The sequence below is a fragment of the Lathyrus oleraceus genome, chromosome 6, assembly GCF_024323335.1.
Source record: "Lathyrus oleraceus cultivar Zhongwan6 chromosome 6, CAAS_Psat_ZW6_1.0, whole genome shotgun sequence".
NCBI classification, from domain to species: Eukaryota; Viridiplantae; Streptophyta; class Magnoliopsida; order Fabales; family Fabaceae; genus Lathyrus; species Lathyrus oleraceus.
This window is the reverse complement of record NC_066584.1, coordinates 55,753,854-55,763,269: the sequence shown is the minus strand read 5'-3', so window position 1 is coordinate 55,763,269 and position 9,416 is coordinate 55,753,854. Positions and strand designations below refer to the sequence as shown.

General features: G+C 37.9%; 1 pseudogene; it reads left to right on the top strand.

The window, feature by feature from the left end:
- The first annotated feature begins 5,959 nt into the window (after positions 1-5,959).
- Positions 5,960-6,059, top strand: LOC127099019 (uncharacterized; annotated as a pseudogene).
- Positions 6,060-9,416: the final 3,357 nt, after the last annotated feature.

Here is a 9,416-nt window from a genome sequence, read left to right as displayed (position 1 = left end):
TTGGGGTTTCATTCAGGTTATAGAGCCAGTTCCTTTGGTTATGAACACTAGTTCTAGGATCGGGCATGGTGAATAGGCAGAGAACATGGTTATCAATAATAAGCTCAAACTCATCAGACCCTATGTTTGCTATAAACATAGTGTTGAAGAGGAAGGGTATACTCATAGTAGTAATGCCACAAAAAGGGCTAAGGTCAAGCATAGGCTGACGTAATCCAATAGCATTACCTATCATAGTGATCAAACCGCCTATTCTAATGGGTGCTCGCTCATCCTGGATAAGGTGGTCCAAATTAGCTAACATAAAAGTAGCACCGTTTACTGGACGGTTCTGGGAAGCACAAAATATGATGAAGAGTTCATCACGTGAAACTGAAGTACTATTTGGCTTCTTCCCAAATAAAATGTGGGTCAGGATCTTATGGAAATAGCGAAAAGCCGGGTTATGTATGTTTCCAGAGAGAAACTCATGTTCTTCGGGCTCATCATTTCCAGTCAGCTTACCCCAAAAGTGTTCAAGCTCTCTATATTCAAAAAGTTCTTCCTGGCTTACAGTGAATGTATCAAAGGAGGTAGGAAAACCCAAAAGGTTGGTGAAGTCTCTAATATTAAATTGGTACTCCATATTGAACATTCTGAACTGGATAAAACCTCTGCTAATTCCTTTTCCATGGCTGGGTAGATAGATTAATGAACTAAGGAATTCTAGTGTGAGTCTCCGGTAGGTGGTGAAATGTCTCAGGATAGGGGAGGTCTCCCATCCTATCTGATTCAGCAAAAACAGGACACTCTGTCTCAATCCAAGGGCAGTCATCGCCCAATCATCAGCATATAAACTAGGTAGTATCTCTCTAGCGGCTAGTTCTTCAAACTTTCGTTTCTGAGCCATTCCTCTGAACTTGATACCCATACGATCAGAATGTCCCATCTGGTTAGTGTTAGCTAGAGAAAAGAAACATGAGTTTAAGTCAGGATTTGGCCAAATGCCGAAAGAAGAAAAGAATTATTATTATTATTATATATATATATATATATATTTTTATTTTTATTTTTATAAATCAATAATGAATACTAAATAGAAATTAAAAGAATAATTAAGAGAAAAATAGGGAAATGATAATAATAATAGAATAATAAAATAACAAATTAATTTTGTGGGTTGTCTCCCACTAAGCGCTTTGTTTAAATGTCGCAAGCTCGACAAAGAAACTGTTAAATATAGTCTATGAGTCCTGGGGGCGTTTCGTCTAAGTGTAGAATTTGCGAATCCTCGTTGGTTTCCGCATAGTGATAATGTTTCAGACGTTGCCCGTTTACGGTGAACGGTTCTGTAGATTGTCCTTTTATTTCTACCGCTCCACTGGGAAAGATTTTAGTGATATGAAAAGGTCCTGACCATCTGGATCGTAGTTTTCCCGGGAATAACTTTAGTCTAGAGTTAAATAAAAGTACTGCGTCGCCTTGCTTGAAGACTTTCCTTGATATACGCTTGTCATGCCATTGTTTTGTTCTTTCTTTATAGATTTTGGCATTTTCATAGGCGTCTCTTCTGAGTTCCTCTAATTCGTTTATGTCAAGGATTCTCTTTTCACCGGCGGCTTTATAATTCAAATTTAAATTTCTAATAGCCCAATAGGCTTTATGTTCTAATTCTACCGGGAGGTGACAGGATTTTCCATAAATGAGCTTAAATGGGGTCGTCCCTATGGGAGTTTTATAAGCAGTTCGGTATGCCCATAAAGCTTCTGGTAATTTCAATGACCAATCTTTCCTTGAAGTGGCGACCGTTTTTTCTAGTATTTGCTTGATTTCTCTGTTAGATACTTCCACTTGTCCACTGGTTTGAGGGTGGTAAGGTGTTGCTATCCTATGTCTCACTCCATATTTAAGTAGTAGTTTTTCGAGTACCTTGGATATAAAGTGTGATCCACCATCACTGACTACTATTCTTGGGATGCCAAATCTCGGAAATATTATATTTTTAAAGAGTCTAGTTACTACTCGGGTGTCATTTGTTGGAGAAGCTATAGCTTCGATCCATTTTGATACGTAGTCAACTGCCACGAGTATGTATTTGTTACCGAAAGAGGATGGGAAAGGTCCCATGAAGTCTATCCCCCACACGTCAAAAATCTCTACTTCCAAAATACCCTTTTGTGGCATCTCGTCACGTCTAGATATGTTTCCCGTGCGTTGACATCTGTCACACTCCTTAATAGCCGCATGTACGTCCTTCCATATAGTCGGCCAATAAAAGCCAGCTTGTAGGATTTTAGAGCAGGTCTTGGATGTACTTGTGTGACCACCATAAGGCGCAGAGTGACAGTGTTGGATTATATTTTCTACCTCTTCTTCGGGTATACATCGACGGAAAATACCATCGGGGCCTCTTTTGAAAAGTAAGGGATCATCCCAGTAATAGTGTTTTATGTCGTGGAAGAATCGTTTCTTCTGCTGGTAAGATAAAGTAGGTGGAACTATTCCGGCAGCTAAATAATTGACTAGATCAGCGTACCATGGTATGACAGATATAGCTAAGGTGGTTTCTACTTGCATGTCGGAGTTGTTCTCTTCCAAAGTAGCTATGAGTTTATCATACGAGAAATCATCATTAATGGATGTTCTTTCCGGTTCAAGGTTCTCAAGTCTAGAGAGATGGTCTGCTACTACGTTTTCAGTTCCTTTCTTGTCCTTGATTTCTAAGTCGAATTCTTGTAGTAACAAGATCCATCTTAGGAGTCTAGGTTTAGCATCTTTTTTTGTTAAAAGGTACCTGATAGCAGCGTGATCAGTGTAAACTATTATTTTGGCTCCTACCAGGTAAGAACGAAATTTATCTAGCGCAAATACCACTGCTAGGAGTTCTTTCTCGGTTGTGGCATAATTCATCTGTGCTTCATCCAGGGTTCTGCTAGCGTAATATATAACGTGAAGCTTTTTATCCTTTCTTTGTCCTAAAACAGCACCTACAACATAATCACTGGCATCGCACATTATTTCGAATGGTTCATTCCAGTCTGGTGTCTGCATAATGGGTGCGGAGATCAATGCTTGTTTAAGAGTTTGAAATGCTTTTAAACAGTTATCGTCGAATATGAATTCAGCATCTTTCATCAACAGTCCGGTTAAGGGTTTAGTTATCTTAGAGAAGTCTTTGATGAATCGTCGGTAAAAACCGGCGTGTCCTAAAAAACTTCGTACTTCTCTCACGGTTCTTGGGGGTTGAAGATTTTCGATTACCTCTATTTTGGCTTTGTCTACTTCAATTCCTCTGTTCGAGATGATGTGTCCTAAAACAATGCCTTCTTGTACCATAAAGTGGCACTTTTCCCAGTTAAGTACTAAGTTTACTTTTACACATCGCTCCAGAACTCTTTCCAGGTTTTCAAGGCATTCTTCGAAACTTTGTCCGTATACAGAAAAGTCATCCATAAATACTTCCATGATGTTTTCGAGAAAGTCGGCGAATATTGCCATCATGCATCTTTGAAAAGTTGCAGGGGCATTACACAGACCAAACGGCATTCGTCTATAAGCGAAGGTACCAAAAGGGCATGTGAATATTGTCTTTTCCTGGTCATCAGGGTGAATTGGTATTTGAAAGAAGCCTGAATAACCGTCTAAATAACAGAAATGTGAATGTTTAGCTAATCGTTCTAACATTTGGTCAATGAATGGTAAAGGGAAATAATCTTTTCGGGTTGCTTTGTTTAGTTTCCTATAATCAATGCACATTCTCCATCCCGATTCGATTCGTTTAGTTATAGTTTCTCCTTTTTCGTTTTCAATAACGGTTATGCCTCCTTTCTTTGGTACAACGTGTACAGGACTAACCCATTTGCTATCAGATATAGGATATATAATACCTGCTTCCAATAACTTGGTTATTTCTTTCTTTACTACCTCACTTAGGATCGGATTTAGTCTTCTCTGGTGTTCCCTAGAGGTTTTACAGTCTTCTTCTAACATGATGCGGTGCATACAAATAGAAGGGCTTATTCCTTTAAGATCGGTGATGTGGTATCCTAGTGCGGTTGAATATTTTCTTAAGATATGTAGGAGTTTTTCTGTTTCGAGTCTTCCTAGATCTGCATTAACTATCACAGGTCGTTCAAGTTCTAAGTCTAGGAATTCATATCTCAGATTTTTGGGAAGTGTTTTCAAATCAGGGGTTGGTTTGTTAAGACACTGCGTAGGATCCGGTGTTATTGCTAGGCATTGTTTAGATTTGTCCTCTAAAAGATAGTCTGATGATTTGTCTTCTCCTGACTCTGCTTATTTTATGCATTCATCGATGATATCCATGAAGTAACATGTATCTCCTATTGCAGGTGCTTTCAAGAATTGGGAAAGAATGAATTCAATTTTCTCTTCACCTACTTCGAAGGTGAATCGTCCTCGTTTTACGTCTATGATTGCACCGGCAGTTGCTAAGAATGGTCTTCCTAGTATAATAGGTGTCGTATCATCTTCTCTAATGTCCATAATTGTGAAGTCAGTGGGAATGTAAAACTGACCTATGCGTACGGGAACGTTTTCAAGGATTCCTACAGGATATTTGATGGAACGATCTGCTAATTGCACAGACATTTTGGTCGGTCTTAATTCTCCCATTTCCAGTTTCTTACATATGGATAAAGGCATAACGCTAATTCCGGCTCCTAAATCGCATAAGGCTTTGTCGATGACAAATTTTCCTATGTGACAGGGTATAGAGAAACTACCCGGATCCTTGAGTTTAGGGGGCATGTTTTGGATTATAGCGCTACATTCGGCAGGGAGTGTAACGGTTTCGCTATCCTCAAGTTTCCTTTTATTAGAAAGAATTTCTTTTAAGAATTTAGCATATGAGGGCATCTGCGTAATAGCTTCGGTAAACGGAATTGTAACGTTCAATTGTTTAAGGAGATCAACAAATTTTCTAAATTGGCCTACATCTTTGGTTTTAACAAGCCTTTGAGGGTAAGGTATAGGTGGTTTGTAAGGTGGTGGAGGTACATAAGGTTCCTTCTTTTCTAGGGTTTCCTTATTACTCTCTTCCTTTTCCTTAGGTTCATTTTCCTCAGTAGATTTCTTAGGGTTTTGGTTTTCTATCCTTGGGTCAGACGGTCCTTCCACTTCCGTTCCACTTCTTAATATAATTGCATGAGCTTGGCTTCTCGGATTGGGTTGGGGCTGTCCAGGGAATGTACCAGTTGGTGCAGCAGTAGGTGCTTGTTGTTGAGCTACTTGAGATATTTGCGTTTCCAGCATTTTGTTATGGGTAGCCAGGGCATCTACTTTGCTTGCTAGTTGTTTAAGTTGTTCGCCAGTGTGTATGTTCTGGTTTAAGAAATCTTTATTGGTTTGTTGTTGGGAAGCTATAAAGTTTTCCATCATGATTTCCAAGTTGGATTTTCTAGGGGTATTATTGTTAGGATTCTGTTTCTGATATCCCGGAGGTGTAGATGGGGCTTGATTTGGAGACTGTCCAGGTGCGTATAAAGCATTATTACTCTTATATGAAAAGTTTGGATGGTTCTTCCAATTTGGGTTATAGGTATTCGAATAGGGGCTTCCTTGAGCATAGTTTACTTGCTCTGCTTGGATTCCAGTCAAGAGTTGACATTCCGCAGGAGTGTGGCCTTGGATTCCACAGACCTCGCAATTCTGAGTTATAGCAACCACGGCTGCTGGAGGTGATACGTTTAAACTTTCAATTTTCTGGACCAAAGCATCCACTTTTGCATTGACGTGATCAAGGTTACTTATCTCGTACATGCCAGTTTTCGGTTGAGGTTTTTCCACATTCGTTCGTTCGGTTCCCCACTGATAGTGGTTTTGGGCCATGCTCTCGATAAGTTGGTAAGCATCAGCGTAAGGTTTGTTCATTAGTGCACCACCTGCAGCGGCGTCTATTGTTAACCTTGTATTGTATAAGAGACCATTATAAAATGTGTGAATCACTAACCAGTCTTCCAAACCATGGTGTGGGCAAAGTCTCATCATGTCTTTGTATCTTTCCCATGCTTCGAAAAGAGACTCGTTGTCTTTCTGTTTAAATCCGTTTATCTGGGCTCTTAACATAGCTGTTTTGCTTGGTGGAAAATATCGGGCAAGAAAAACTTTCTTCAACTCGTTCCATGTGGTGACTGAGTTGGAAGGAAGAGATTAAAGCCATCTTCTAGCGCTATCTCTTAATGAGAAAGGAAAAAGACGAAGTCGAATTGCCTCTGAAGTGACACCATTAGCTTTAACAGTATCAGCGTATTGGACAAATACGGATAAATGAAGGTTTGGATCTTCGGTAAGATTTCCAGAGAATTGGTTCTGTTGCACAGCCTGCAACAACGAAGGTTTAAGTTCAAAGTTGTTTGCTTCGATTGCGGGCGGAGCAATACTTGAATGCGGTTCATCTTGCGATGGAGCGGCGTAATCTCTAAGAGCACGAGCTGGTTCTGCCATCTCGGTTAAAGAAGGAAAATCTTTGAGATCAGGAAGGTCTATAGGAGGGAGATTGTTTTCAGCACGATATTCCCGAATTCGTCGTAAGACTCGGAGATATAGTTCGATATCGTTGATTCGTAAATAGAGCGGTTCGCCTTGAGAGCGAGTGTGTGGCATACAAATCAACGAAAGAAAGAAAATAGAAGAAAAAAAAAAACCTTAGTCTCTACAGCGTAACGGAAGAGTTACGATATCGATTGAATAAAAGTCCCCGGCAACGGCGCCAAAAACTTGATCGCTCGACTGGGTGAGTCGAGAATGGGATACAAACTGCAAGTGCACAGTTCTATCGCGTAGTTTTAAAAGATATCGATCCCACAGGGACTTATGAATCGATATACCGTTATCTAAGGTTACTACGTAAATCTAAGGTGAAAATGTTTGATTGTTTGGGGAAAAACTAAGAGCTAAACTAATATCTAGATTAAATATTAATAAAACGGATATCGGTAAGTAGTTCGTCAAAACTAGGGAATCAAGTCTTTGTCGGTTTCTTGGTTTTAAAATGAATCGTTTCGGTTAACTTTATTGGTTAAAGGTTCTATCTCAAACTCTCGCTCTGTTGAATAAACCATGATTTTATATTAATGTTGCTGTCACTTATAATTAAGTCAAAAACCATATTTTGAAAGCAATAAAGTTGCAGAAACTCTTTTTAAGAAAATACTGACCGTTTTAAACACCCTTATCTCAAACTCTCGCTCTGTTGACTTAGGTTATATAATTAAATCCAAATGCTTAACTCTCGTCCTCACATTCAATCTTTAAAAATACTTTTTGGAAAAGGTCAGAATTTAATTAACTCTAAAACTTGCTCTCGCCCTGATCTAGAGTTAATGCCTAACTTACACTGTCCAGTTAAAATCTCAAACTCTCGCTCTATTGATTTTAACTTCTTTATGTCTTTTACTTTTGTAAAAAATCTTGTTATTAAACCTGTAAGTTGAGACCGTAAAAAGATTGATTTTGATTTTAAGTTTAGATAGACCGACTCAGTATCCCTTATTCTGCTTACTTTACATACCGATACCTAGGCAGATTAGCCAGACATGCTAAATAAATAAAAATTTATATCATGCATAAACAGACTCATTCCAGGCAGATAATATAGATAAATAATAAAACAAAATATTAAATAATGATTAAAGAACCTGAATGCGTAATACAATGGTCTTGAACACTCCACCACAAGCCGGTAGGATTTGTTCTTGGATTCTTCAATTAAACAGTAAATTAAATCAAGGAAATAAAACTGGAATATAACGTAAGGTTAAATCCAGTATAAAGTTGCACAATAGTTTCCGGTGTAGAAACTATTATGCGAAAAATATCTAGAAGCTGAAACTGGAAAGGTAAATTTGCAAGGGAAAAAAAGAACGTAAAGCTTGCAAAAGAAATAAATAAAATAAACAATGCTGGAAAAGAAAAAATAAGCAAAAGGCGTGAAAAGAAAATTTGGCAGAGCTTCGGCAATGTGAGCGTGGAGAAACCCGTCTTTGAAACTTCCCAATTAGCTGCTATTTATACAGCTGCTGGTGTAACTACTTTTCAAGGGTTTCCGTGTGCGTGGTCTCGTTCCGAGGGTTAAGCGTGCGTGGAAGTAGGCTTCAACGTGGTCAGTTGAGTTCCTTGCGCCAAAAATATAGAGGACTGGTGTGACGTTCGTCACACCATGTGTGACGCTCGTCACAGGAGTGCTTTTAGTGTGACGCTCGTCACACTCCTTGTGACGCCCGTCACAGGCATAACGTGCACTTTCTTTGGGCTGGGCTTGGTCTTTGTTATTTGTTTTCTTTTTATTCCTTTTTACACCTCCTTTTCTTCCCTTTTTCACTTTTGCTTCAAAATGGATACCTGACATAAATAGCAAGGAAATACTGCATAATATCTGATAAAATGAGATAAACTAAAGTAAATGATAATATAATCTAATTGAATTAAGTCTTAAAATGTGATATAATTTCGTGTTATCAAGCGCTATGTTAAGAAATCTTATAGTGGATTCATATAGGAATCACTCTATAAGAGGCCGGTTAAAAACACATATGCGTTCGAGCGGTTTCTGAAGTGAAATTGAATTTTTAACTCTGAAATCGCAGCGCACTTGAAAAATCCAACAACTCGGTGATTTAAACGATATTTTTTAAAAGTAAAATAAAACGTCAATTAAACTAATGAATTTAGCGTCATGTTAAGCAATGTTAAAGTTGATTCATGTAGGAATCATTCTATAAGATGTCGGTCAATAAACTTATGTGTTCGAGTGATTTCGAAAGTCAAATTGAATTTAAAACTCCGAAATCGCAACGCAGTTGAAGAAATCCAACAACTCGGTGATTTAAATGACATTTTTTAAAGGTAAAATAAAACGACATTAAATTAATGAATTTAGCGCTATGTTAAGCAATCTTAAAGTGGATTCATGTAGGACTCACTCTATAAGAGGTTCGTCGATAAATTTTATGCGTTGGAGTGGTTTCTGAAGTTAAATTGATTTTTAACTCCGAAATCGCAGCACACTTGAAAAATCCAACTACTCGATGATTTAAACGATATTTTTTAAAGGTAAAATAAAATGACAACTAAACTAATGAATTTAACGTTATGTTAAGCAATCTTAAAGTGGATTCATGTAGGAATCACTCTATAAGAGGTTGATCAATAAACTTTATACATTCGAGCAAGTTTCTGAAGTTAAATTAAATTTTTAACTCCAAAATCGCAACACACTTTGAAAGAAACGCAAAAACAAGAACCCCATGCATAAAACTAGAATATAGTTGAAAACTCAACAATTCTATGACAAATAATGTCTATAAACCAAATATTTACATGAAACAAAACTATTAAACATGTTTTTGTTCCTCCTAAATATTTCATATTTAACTTTTAGTCCCTCCAAGAATTTTCTTCAAAGAATGATCCTCCTA